The sequence below is a fragment of the Schistocerca gregaria genome, chromosome 2 (assembly GCF_023897955.1).
Source record: "Schistocerca gregaria isolate iqSchGreg1 chromosome 2, iqSchGreg1.2, whole genome shotgun sequence".
NCBI classification, from domain to species: Eukaryota; Metazoa; Arthropoda; class Insecta; order Orthoptera; family Acrididae; genus Schistocerca; species Schistocerca gregaria.
Genome location: NC_064921.1, coordinates 332,831,420 through 332,845,313, shown reverse-complemented (window position 1 = coordinate 332,845,313; position 13,894 = coordinate 332,831,420).

Below are 13,894 nucleotides of genomic sequence, written 5' to 3'. Positions count from 1 at the left end.
GTAGCAGAATTCCTTAACTTCATCTACTTCGTGACCATCAATGCTGAAGTTAAGTTTCTATCTGTTCTCATTTCTACTACTTCTCATTACCTTCGTCTTTATTCGATTTACTCTCAGTCCATACTCTACACTCATTAGACTGTCCATTCCATTCAGCAGATCATGTAATTCTTCTTCACTTTCACTCAGGATAGCAATTTCATCAGCTAATCGTATCATTGACATCCTTTCACCTGGCATTATAATTCCACACCTGAACCTTTCTTTTATTTACATCATTGCTTTCTCGATGTACAGAATGAACAGTAGGGGCGAAAGGCTACATCCTTGTCTTATATCCTTTTTAATTTGAACTCTTCGTTCCTGGTTGTCCACTCTCACTATTCCTTCTTGGCTGTTGTAAATGACCCGTCTGACCCTGTAGCCTACCCCTACTTTACTCAGAATTTCGAACACCTTGCACCATTTGCATTGTCGAACGCTATTTACAGGTCAACAAACCCTATGAACGTGTCTTGATTTTTCTTTAGCCTTGCTTCCATTATTAACCACAACGTCAGAATTGCCTCTCTCGTGCCTTTACCTTTCCTAAAGCCAAACTGATCGTCATCTAGAGCATCCTCTACTTTCTTTCCAATCTTCTGTATATTATTCTTCTAAGCACCTTGGATGCATGACCTGTTAGCTGATTGAGCGAACATTCTCACACCTATCCCTTCTCTCCTCTGCATTTAACAGCGGAATTCCAGTTGCGCTCTTAATGTCATCGCCCTTGCTTTTATGTCACCGAAAGCTGTTTTAACTTTCCTGTATGCTGAGTGTCCTTCTGGCTATAATTTATTATCAGTTGGCTTCATATGTATTGTGCAACCGTTTCGTCTTAGCTTCCCTGCGCTTCCTATTTATTTCATTTCTCACCGACTTGTATTTTTCTTTTTCCGGGATCATTTTTGTTCTTCCTCCTTTCTTCGATCAGTTGAAGTATTTCTTCTGTTACCCGTGGTTACTTCGCAGTTGCCTTCTTTGTTACTATGTTTCTCTTCCCAACTTCTGTGATGGCCCTCTTTAGATATGTCCATTCCTCTTCAACTGTACTGCCTACTGAGCTATTAGTAATTGCTGTATTTACAGCCTCAGAGAGCTTCAGTCGTACCTCGTTATTTTTTAGTACTTCCGTATCCCACTTCTTTGCGTACTGATTGTTCCTGACTAATGTGTTAAACTCCACAGCACGACTTATCGATAACATAATTATTACGAGGTTACTAGAAGCGATACCGGTCGAACAAAGAGGCTTCTAGCTGAATGACGCTGCACAGCTCTATTTCTGTCACTCACCGCCTACAGGGAGGCGTTGTTTGAAAGGAAACTAAATTGCAAGGATATTGATTGAGCTGTTAGCGGCCTAAGATATGGTATGGATAGAAGGTATGATATACAATTCCTTGCAAACCTGTTGTTCGGCTGATCGACACAGTATGCTAAACGATCGTGCTATCTGGTGACAGCACTTACAAGCGTGATTATCGTCTATGGGCAAGCAATTGAAAGCAGCAGAAAAGCGGAAAGTTTGTACAGGATCAAATACCTACGTAGAAGGAAGTCGGCTCACATCATGTTTCCAAGACTGTTACGACGATAAACTGTAACAGGACAATTGACATCGCACTACAACAATCTATGATGGCGAACTGCTCGACCTCCCGTCAAGGAACACACAGTGCTTGCTCGAGCTGATGATGCGCCTACAATCTGCACTCGGTCAGTTGCACGTGAAGTAAATGTTTTGCAGAGTGGCGAGTATTATGGGAAATGTAGCAACATCCCTACCACCCACAGAATATGCAAGCTTTCACTGTTTCTAATTTCGGACCTCGTATCGTGTTCAGCCAGTGGTTCTTGTAGCCCTTTACAGTCGATCCTCAGCTTCCTGTGAGTACTTCCATCGATGAAGCGTATTTCACCAGGGATTGAACGCTAAATAGCCGCAATGGTCATGACATGAGAATCCCACTATATAGTTCTGAAGTATCATCACGCAGATTTTTATTAGCGTATAGCCAGGCATGGCCTATGAAGGCGTACTAGGTCCGTTCCTTTTTCCTTATAACGACATAAATTTCACTCTCGTATATGCAAGTCAGAAACATGTAGATTAGGAGGTGACCTTCTGGATGATGAAGCCGTATGGCTTTACCAGCGTTGATACTGTATTTAGATGAAAAAGATTCACTTTGCTAAATAATGGTTCCTATACTTGATCAAGTAATAGAGGGTTTTCCATTATTTTTTAGCTTTCACACACGTTGAAGATTTATTGGCTGCTTGAATAGCCAATTTATTCGTTGTGAAAAAAGCACACTGAGCTAGTGAGAAGAAGTCTATCTTGAAAAGCTTACGAGCACATTTAGTGCTGCAGGAGCGGTAGAAAGTCGCACGTAGGGGTTAAATTTAGGCTCATTTAATTCAATGGCTTCCCTCTTAGCTTCATTCCGGCTGGCATTAACTTTCTCTCCTGAGTACCATGCTAAATAATTTTCACAAGACCGATTTGCAGCTTAATCGTTAAGGGGCGTTGGGAAGGTGGATGTCCGACACGAGCTTCTTCCGTGGGTTCTCTTATTTTGCGTGTCCGTGTTTGCAATTACTATATTATAGATGCAGATTTTCTATAAGTAAACGCCTCGCCAATAAAAACCATCGTACCAGGCGGCAGCCACCAAACTTGAAGCCTACAATGAAGATGCGACCAAGAAACCGTCTCTGCATCTTTACGCTTCGGAGCGATAAATTATTCGCAATCATGAACGTCTTTTTGGAGATCTTCATGTCTGCAGTTTCGTTGGTCCACCTAGATAATCACCATGTTATCCTTCTGAGAATGCTTTCCATTCAAAGACTTACACAAAGTAAGGGGAAGAAGCAACCGAGTGCATTCTCCGGTGAATAATCCGGAGACTCATTTTTTTTCTTTTTTTAAAGCCATCAGACATCTAAAAGGTTTCTTGCTGCCCACCACGAATTCCTCTCCCATACCAAGGGTTTCATCCCAGCGTAGCAATTGCAATTACGTCCTCATTCATTTGCTGGATGTATTGCAACCTCTATCTTCCTCTACAGTTTTTACTCTTTACAGCTCCCTCTTATACCATGGAAGTTATTCCCTGATGTCCTTATCATTGTTTTCCCTATATTCCTTTCCTCATCAATTCGTCAGAGGTCCACGTCATTCCTTACCTTATCAGTCCGCTTAATTTTCAACATTCGCCTGGAGAACCACACTTCAAATGCTTCTTTTCTCTTCTGTTCTAGTTTTCCCATAGTCCATGTTTAACTTCCACATAATGATGTGCTGCAAACGTGTAGTCTTCTAAATTTATACCTTAAGCAAAATTCTTAGATACCACTACATTTCTCTTGTCCTGGAATTCAATTTTTGTCAGTGCTAGCCTGCTTTCAATGTCAAACTTGCTTCGTCCACCGTGGGTCTCTTTTGCTGGCTAGGTGGCAGAATTCCTGAACTTCGTCCTCACTTTCACTGAGGGTAGCAGGGTTATCAGCGAATTTTGTCATTGATATCCTTGTACCCTGAATTTTTAACCCTTCTCTTGAACCTTTTCCTTATTTCTGCATTGCTACTTCAATGTATAGTTTGAACATTAGGGGCGAAAGACTATATCCATGCCATACACCCTTTTTATCCCGAGCACTTCTTTCTTAGTCTCCCATTCCTGTTGTTACCTCTTGCTTCCTGTGCATATTGTAAGTAGCTCGACTTTTCGTATAGGTTACCCCTGTTTTTCTCAGAATGTCGAACATCTTGCACCATTTGAGCCTATCTTGATTATTCTTCTGTCTTGCTTCCATTATGAGAGCATGTGAGACAGGGTTATTGCGTGGTCTATTAGAGTGTATGAGTGTGGAACAATCTTCGAGATTTTAGCCGCATTCGCTTGTTTTAATGAGTGTAATGGCGCTGATAACGTAGTTATTGAGCACCCATAAGACCCAAACACACACACACACACACACACACACACACACACACACACACACTCACACTCACACACACACTCTCTCTCCCTCCCTCTCTCTCTCTCTCTCTCTCTCTCTCTCTCTCTCTCTCACACACACACACACACACACACATATACATACACAAACATACGTGCGAGTCCGCGGGCGACCGCCCACACACGCCTAATTCCATTATCAACTGCATTCTCAGAATTGCTTCTCTGCGGCCTTAACCTTTCTTGACATCAACTTGGATGGATGAGATGTTAAACTAATTGTGAAGTACCGGGTGATCAAAAAATCAGTATCAATTTGAAAATTTAAACCAGGGAATAATGTAGATAGAGAGGTAAAAATTGACACACATGCTTGTAATGACATGGGGTTTTATTAGAACAAAAAAAAAAAACCATATTGCTAGACGCTTGAAAGATCTCTCGCGCGCGTCGTTTGGTGACCATCGTGTGCTCATCCGCCACTTTCGTCATGCTTTGCCTCCCAGGTTCCAAGACCTCAGTCCACACGCTTATTGGCTTTGGGGTTACCTGAAGTCGCAAGTGTATCGTGATCGACCGACATCTCTAGTGATGCTGAAAGACAACATCCGACGCCAATGCCTCACCATAGCTCCGGACATGCTTTACAGTGCTGTTCACATCATTGTTGAGGAATGATGGTGGACATATTGAGCATTTTCTGTAAAGAACATCATCTTTGCTTTGTCTTACAGTGTTATGCTAATTATTGCTATTCTGAGCAGGTGAAGCGCCATCTGTCGGACATTATTTGAACTTTTTTCTTTTTTTGGTTCTAATCTATTCCGTGATTTATTCAGTTTTAAATTTATACTGACTTTTTGGTCACCCGGTAGATGCGTCACTTAACGGCCCTTGGAAACTTCGGAATTGTATGGATGATGCTTCTCCGCAAGTTTGATAGTATATCGCCAGCCTCATAGATCTAGACACCAACGTGAATACTATTTTTTTTTTCTTGACGCTTTCGTCAATGATTTTAGAAGTTCCTGTGTAATGTTATCAGTCCCTTCTGCCTTATTTGACATTGAGTCTTCCAAAGTTCTTTCGAGTTCTGATTCTAATACCGATTCCTCTATATCTTCTCTGTCGACGTCTGTTTCTTCTTCTAACAATACATCGAACAAATTCTCGTCCTTGTAGAGGCCGTCGTTGTACTATTTCCACCTACCCCCTCTCTCCTCTGCGTTTAACAGTGGAATTCCCGTTGCATAATTACTGTTACCACCGATGGTTTTAATTTTATCGAATTATGTATTGTCTTTTCTGTGTGCTGATTCAGTCCTTTCGAGAATCATTTCGTTTTCTATTTCGTCGTATTTTTCATGCAGTCGTTTTGCCTTATCTTCCCTTTATTTCCTATTTATTTCATTCCTAAGTGGCTTGTACTTCTGTATTCCCGAATTTCCCTGAATATATTTGTACTTACTTCTTTCGTCGATCAACTTAAGTCCTTTAGCAATTACATTCGTTGCAGCTATGATTTTCGTTCCAACTTCCGTGATTACCCTGTTTAGAGTTGTTCATTCATCTTCAATGGAACTGCCTGCTGATCTACACCTTATCACAGTATCTAAAGTCTCAGAGAACTTCAATAGTATTTCTTCTTTCCTTAATACTTGTGTGTCCCACTTCCTAGCGCATTGATTCTTCCTGAATAATCTCTTAAACTTCAGCCTCCTTTCATCATTACTAAATTGTGGTCTGTGTCTGTATCTCCTCTTGGGACGCTTTACAATCCCATATCTGATTTTAGAATCTCTATCTACCACGATATAATCTAACTGGTATCTTCACGTATCTTCGGCCTTTTCCAGGCAATATGATAGCTCAAATAAGGAGCTTGCTGCCAGTTTTCATTGCGCAGTGAGCTGGGGTGTTGTCGTGCACGAGAAAAATGTAGCTTCCCACGACGCCTTGATTTCATAGCCTCCAACAGCCTCGTCAGGAGATTTCTGCAACATGCTTCCGTCACAGTTTTCCAGTTACAAGCGTAATCACTTAGCACCACGCGATGGCAGTCCCAAAAAGTACTCAATGCCACGTTGCTCGAGATTTGTTTGGTCATACCCCCTTTCGGCGGTGGTGAATCCATATGTTCCCATTGCTTCATTTGTTCCTTTGTTTTGGTGTCATTATGGATATAATCCAAATGTTGCAGCTGCTGTTATGCAGCTGAAGATCTGAAGTGTAATATCTGAGCTGCCAGATTTTGCTGCGGCCTGGGTTCTGCAGTGTATCTGAATGGGTGTCATTAGTCGAAGAAGCCACAGAATGGAGAACTTTGTTGTGTTAGAAATGTCATACAGGACATTGAAAACAGTTCAATCGATTTTTTCCAATGTTTTCCACTATTGCTTCGGTTGTGGCTGGTATTCGGACACTGCAACTTTACTAACGATTCCCGGTCCTTAACTTCGTTCTTCGTCATTCAGTCTTCTTTGAGCGTTCCACAGCATCATGTGATGCACTCTTCAACGAATTATTGCACGATACTCCATATTACCTGTGGGTGTCGCTAGTTTCAAATGGTTGAAATGGTTCTGAGCACTCTGGGACTTAGTATCTGAGGTCATCAGTCCCCTAGAATTTAGAACTACTTAAACCTAACTAACCTAAAGACATCACACACATCCATGCCCGAGGCAGGATTCGAACCTGCGACCGTAGCAGTCGCACGGTTCCGGACTGCGCCCCTAGAACCGCGAGACCACAGCGGCCGACGTTCACTTTTGAGGCGCATTGATTGTTCCATAACATTTCGGGCGTGCAGCCGCATAAATTTCACTTCTTCTTCCGTCCAGTCATCTTCAGAATGAGCCGAGGTGACTGACGCTCCAGTAATTGCCCCACCCTATTGAACCCGAGGACCGTACCTCTGCGCGTGTGGACACACATACACAAGGCGCCAGTGACGTTAATCCGCAATCCATGAAATTACATCTATGGCTACACGGCCGATTCACACGGTGAAAAATAGAACGGATTTCCGACAGACACAAAGTGGAAGTGATTTTTCGGCAGCGAGCAGCACTCTGGGTTCCGTCAAAACTGATTTGGTGCTTCGGGTGCTTGTGGTTTACAAGATTCGCTGTGATTGTGGCCGTCAGACAAACGACACGTACAGCCCATGAGAGATGCACGGATCACTGACGGCACACCAGGCTCTTAGAGCCTGAAAGTTTCGGTGGTGCCTGACCATTATACTGACACTGGGCAGTCTATGGTCTACGATAACGTCGAAATTTTAACCTTGACTTCATCTTACTGGAACTCATTATCGGAAAAAGAAATTGAAGTTCGGTAGGCGACGAATTTAATTAATAGAAATAGTGGCTTGAAGTTGGGCAAATCATGGAATCCTGCACTTCCTGTAATAAACCAACAAAGACGTCGTAACAGTGCAGCTCGCCGTAATACGAGCTCATACATCGATATCACCATGTGGGTCGACCGTGCATACCTCTTTTTGGACGATCAACGTCTCTGGCGCCTTGTATATCTGTGGCCCAACGCGCAGTGACGCGGTCCGCATGTTTATAAGGACGGAGCAGCTGCTGGAGCGTCAGTCACCTCGTATAATTCTGAAGACGGCTGGAAGGTATGAAGCCGAAATATCAGAAGAAGAAGTGAAAATTATGCTGCTACACACCATTAATTTTGTGGAACAAAGAAAAAGTGAATTACCTAACTTTATTTTTTTTTTAAGGTGATGATTAAAATTTTACAACTCTTGGTATTTGTTATTCTCGGTTATATCAATATGCCACTGGCCACTTCCTTCTCTGGATGAATATTTTTCAATGTTTTTGTAGTTGTTACTACAGCCTATCTAAGCGAGATTGGAGACATATTAACGGTGAGTGCTACTCCGTAGATGTTAACGTGCTTGCAGAATCTTCTCCACTCGGTGGATCTCTTGGAATACTTCCTTCACCGACGTTATAGGTAGCAAGTTACCAACTACTCAAGCTACTTCGATTTAATCAAAAATGGTTCAAATGGCTCTGAGCACTATGCGACTTCACTTCTGAGGTCATCAGTCGCCTAGAACTTAGAACTAATTAAACCTAACTAACCTAAGGACACACACATCCAAGCCTGGGGCAGGATTCGAACCTGCGACTGTAGCGGTCGCTCGGTTCCAGACTGTAGCACCTAGAACCACACGGCCACTCCGGCGGGCTCGATTTAATCATTTCATATTTTCGTCCACGAGATTGCATTCATTATATCTGTTCATCACACTGCTTGAGTTTTCTTGTATTTATAATCGCTTCTTTCATTTAATTTTTTATCAGCGTTATATTGTCCATAGTGTATCAAGAAATAGTTTTTAATCTCTGTATGATGATTGCCATCCAAAAAATGCACATCTTGTAACGAAAAGCATAATTTTCATCCCATGTATTGTCAATATAAACAGGTTATTTCGTCTCGTCTGTTTTTAACAGATGGATCAGAATTTTCGAATGTCTACAGATTATGATAGAATAATCAAAATAAAATTGAATGGAGATAGATCCCAAAGGGAAAAAAGAACGAAAGGAGGATTTACATACACACAGATACCAGACGGTGAAACATGAAAGGATGGAAAAAGGAGAGTAAATTGAAAGGTTAAAATGATGATTAAAATTAGGTGGTAGAGGATTAGAAACAAATAATGTACAATTAAGCAAATTAGCTAAACAAGAAAACGATGAGTCATTTCGATAAATATTTTTGAAAATAATACTTGAATTTCCCTGAGAAGGTTCGAATTCACAACTCCTACATGCGAAGATTGCACCTTAACCAGTACGCTATGACCGTACTTTTATTATTGTTGCTATTTTTTAGTCCGTGGCGCATCATCCGAGTTTAAGAAACTTTGTTCGTCCAATAATCGCAAACGAGAGCGCACCAGTGAGAATGCCCGCAGGATCCTGTACATGGGACTCTAACCAACGTCATGGTATACATGGTTTTAAAAAAATGATGGCACTCTTGGAGACATCTCCTTTTGCGCAAAAATCAGTTCATGCTAATGGTTGTGTAGGGAATATTATCGTGATTGTACTACCAACAATTGTTAGCTTATGAAGAGATACGACATTGCAATGCCTGTGTTGTTCAAAAGTATGACGGAATGTTCCTTCTAAGAATCATGCATGATCGCGTAAAGCGGTATGTCCGGTTCGAGTTCCAATTCGACAGAAATTTCGTCGAGGTCATTCCATTATATAGCTGATGGTTGACAATATTCGCAACTGCGAACGCATTTTATATACTCATGAAGAGGGTCGGAAAACGGCGGAAACTGACAAAATTGCGCGACAAAAACTTGGCGTAGTCTAAACCGGTGTTCCTGTACAAGCTGATAGACTCTGATAAATTTGCGTATGCAATTCGTCTGAGGGCGCCCTCGCTTCCTAGGGAGGATAACAACTATTGGCAGATATTTAATGATGAATGATAACAGCAAAAAGCTTGAGTCCTCGTCGTGTAAGACAACATAACAGGAGCTCCTTACTCACTCGTTTGGATGTAGTGAGATAAATTCGTGAGATATGTCTACTACATTATAACTTTGTCGTTTGTGATTCGGTATTCACTATTCACATCTGTTGTTCCTGAGTGTTTAATGAACAGCTAATGAATAATAAAGATTATTTATATTTGAGTAAAAGTACATCACATTTGTTTAATTTCGACATATTAATTTTGAAGGTAAAAATTTTCTTTTCTTGCAGTCAGAAGATAGCATACTCATTATTAATAACCTTTTTTTCCCTGAAGCTGAAAGCACTCTTTTCAAATGTCAATAAATGATCATAAACAAAGTACGAGGGGTGTTCCGAAAGTAAGTTCCGGTCGGTCGCGAAATGTAAACGACTATGAAAATTCGATAAAGCGTTGCACAGATGTGTTGGGCAATGTCTTTAATATGACCCTAAGTAGTAACACGTCTCTCTTATCATTTCTGAACTCACACTGAGCGCGTGAAGATGTCTAGAGAATAGTGTCTTCCGCCAAGTACGGGGGCGAGGTGAGAAATTTCGCGTGAAGCTATGCAGCCAACATAACTACTTCAAGACCGTTCTCAGCCGCATTCTGCAGGGGCAATAAAGATGCTCCTTCATCGATTTCTTTTGGAAATGCTTGATTACCCATAATAGAGGCCGTAATTGTCCCTCTCTGAATTTCACCTCTGCTCACATGAACCGCCGGCTACGAAGACAACATTTTGGCGCAGACATCGAGCTGTAAGCCAGCGTAGAGAATTTGCGGAAAGCACTGGCGGCTGTCTTCTATGATGAGGGTATTGGAAAGTTGGTACAACGCTACGACAAATGTCTAAGTCAGAACGGTGATTACATAGAGAAGTATCTGGAAAGTGTAGCTAACAGTTATAAATAAAACATTTCTGATTTTCACTGTGGCTTCCCATTCGCGATCAATCGGAACTTACTTTCTGGACAGCCCTCGTACTATGTTTATGATCATTTATTGACATTTGGAAAGAGTATTTTCAGCTTCAGGAAGAAAAGGTTCGTAATAATGAGTATGCTTTCATCCGATTGCAAGAAAAGAAAATTTTGTACCTTCAAAATTAATATTTCTAAATTAAACAAATGTGATTTACTTCTATTCAAATATAAATAATCTTTAATATTGATTAGCTGTTCTTTTGTCGGATGGTGCATGTCCCTATGAAAAATTTGAATTCGACTTAGCCTTCTGATATTACCATGTTATCTTGACTAATGTCGTCCTTTTGTTTTTCAGTTATTTAATTTTCATCGTGGCAAACCAGTAGCGTCATTTTTTAACACTTTAGTTAATGTCTAGCTCTGTTATGTGTTGGAGTACAACATTTCATTAAAATTTTTATTGCAAGCGCCAACAGCATGACACAAACAGGCGCGGAGATTTTAATGTAGCTACACTGACAAAATATAAGGTTTTTAATGGGATTTATTTCGGGCATTTACTTAAGCAAGTAAGTCCTTCGTCAACAGATTCTTAAATTAGCATGATGTTTTTGTATATGTCTGGGACACGTGACAAGTAAGGAAAATGAATAAAGTTTTCTGAGGTGTTAAGGTACTTTTCAGTGCTTTTAATGTTGAAGAAACTTCTCTCGATTTACATGTTTAATTTTCGCAAAGATAGGTGTGATTATTAACTGGTTCCTTCGTGTGAAGTAGGACGCTGGTGCGTAAGAATATGTCTTCTGCGAGGTAGTGGGTCTCACAACGCATCAGGTAATGCCAGCCTAACAGGTTCCCTCAGAACAGTTTCTTTACTTTTTCTGCATCTACATCTACATGTATTTTCTGGAAGCCACCGTGAAGCGAATTTCGAATTCCTCACCCATCCTTTCCTAATCAGGCATTTAGTCCGTCGCTGATGACCACGATGTGGACGGGACGTCCAACAATAATATCTTTCCTTTTTTCCAGTAGCGAATCGTGTGCGGTGGGAAGTGACTGTTTTATTGTCTCTCTTAGCGATGTTGTCTAATCTTCCTACTCGAGCAGCATGTGGGTAGCTGATGAGTATCTCTGGGTTATTCAGTAAGCGCTGATTCTTCAGTGTATGTAACTAGGCCGCATCAGAATAACTGGCGATTATTTTGAAACGTGTGCCAAATCGAGATTTTCGTCGTCTCCGTACCAACCTCACATGACACAAAAAAATCTTCGTCCATTCGTGTCCTGCTTCTTTTTATATGTTCAATATACCATGTTATTCTTCTTTGTTTCGGTCCCATGCATTAGAGCAGCATTATAAGATGAGCCCAGGAAGTGAATTGCAAGCAGTATCCTTTGCAGAATGCAATTTCGCTTCAGCCTCCAGTAAACTTTAGTCTTTCACCTGCCTAACCGACGAGTGAATCTATGTAATCATTTCATTTCCCATCAGTGCACAGTATTAGTTTGGATGGAGTGATTCAATGGTGGCTCAATGTAGTCATAGGATACTACTTTCCTTTTCTGTCTAACACTCGGCATTGTATTTCTGTCCATATAAAGCAAATTTCCAATATTTATAAGACTTTCAAATCTTATCAACACCTATCTGGAAACTTGTGCAGCGCTTTTAGAATAATTCTTACAGTTCTTAGATACGGAATTAAAATGTCTTAGGTTATTATTATTATTGTCTACCAACTGTTAATATGCATCATGACCAGAAAGCTTCCTGACTTCCCTGGGCCACGCATGAAGTTGCTTCTGCTTCTGTGAATAGCTCTCCATCCAAGTTAACTGGCAATAATTCCTGTTTTACCAACGTCCATTCAGGGCTCTAATTAGAAATAATATTCGTCGAACAACCTGTGTAGGAAACCGAGGAGAGTTTTAGAGAGGAAACTGAAGTTCAGTGAGATGATACAAAAAACTGCGGTTTCCCTAACACTGCTGAGAATTTGGAGAATAAGTCTTGAGTCTTCAAAAGAGATTAGAAGATGAAGGTAAATAACGTAGAATATGGGCAATGGAATATACTCAAATGCAATCAAACGATGTTGAGGGAATTATATTAGGACAAAATGTGCAAATTGTGTGGACTCCTAAGGGATCAAACTGCTGAGGCCATTGGTCACTAGACTTACACACTACTTCAACTAATTTGTGCTAAGAACAACACACACGCACCCATGCCCGAGGGAGGACTCGCAATCCGTGACATGGCGCCTCCAGCCACGCGTCCACACCGCGCAGATATATTAGTACATAAGCCACTAAAGATAGTTGAGGAGTTTTGATATTTGGGTAGCAAAATAAATTATTATATCTAAATTAGCGACGGTATAAAATAAAGACTGACAACCGCAAGAAAAGCACTCCTAAAAAAAAAAGGAGGGAAAATTAATAATTAACAACCCGTCGACAACTAGATCGTTTGAGAATGAGCAAAAGCTTGGTTTAGGGAAGGATACGTCAGAAAATTGTCCGTGCTCTAGTAAAGGAGGGATTTAGGGCTATCGGACGGGGATTTGAATTGCCATTATTCAAATGCGAGTCTATTGTCCTAAACACTGTATCGTTAGAATACCGAAAAGAGAGGAAATTGTTAACATCTATTATAAATTTAAATGTTTGGAAGTATTTTCTGAAGGTGTTTAACTCAAGAGTAGCCTTGCACGAAGGCGAAACGTGGAGAATCGACAGTTCGGACAAGAAGAAAGTGAACTCATTTGAACTATGGTTCCCTGGAACAATGAGGAAGATTACATGGGCATATCGAATAATGAATAAGGAAACAGTGAACTGTGCACAACCTGACTAGAAAAGACGATTGGTTGATAGAAGACTTCCTGAAGCAAAAAGAAATTGTCACTTTGGTAACTGAAGGAAGTGTTGGGGGGTAAAATATTGTAGAGGGACGAACCAATGCTTGCATACAGTAATATGTTTGAAAGGAAAGTAGTTTGCAGTGGCGTAGGAGAGACTAGCATGCAGTGATGTATCAAATCTGTCTTCATAATGAAGACTGCGACAATAACAAAATATGGTTGGCTGGGGACGAATTTCATTTGAATTTCCTTCTCGAAATTGAGGAATGAAGACAATATACACAAATCAAAAAAAGTATTGCATCACCGCGGTTTCGAGAGTTCCAGAACCTAGACATAAACCCAGTAGCACGTGCTCTTGCACTGATGCATTCCTGTATTCGTCGTGGCATACTATCCACAAGTTCATCACGGCATTGCTGGTCCACATTGTCCCATTCCTCAACGGCGATTTGGCGTAAATCATTCAGAGTGGTTGGTGGGTCACGTCGTCCATAAACAACACTTTCAATCTATCTCAGGCATGTTCGATAGAGTTGATGTCTAGAGAACATGC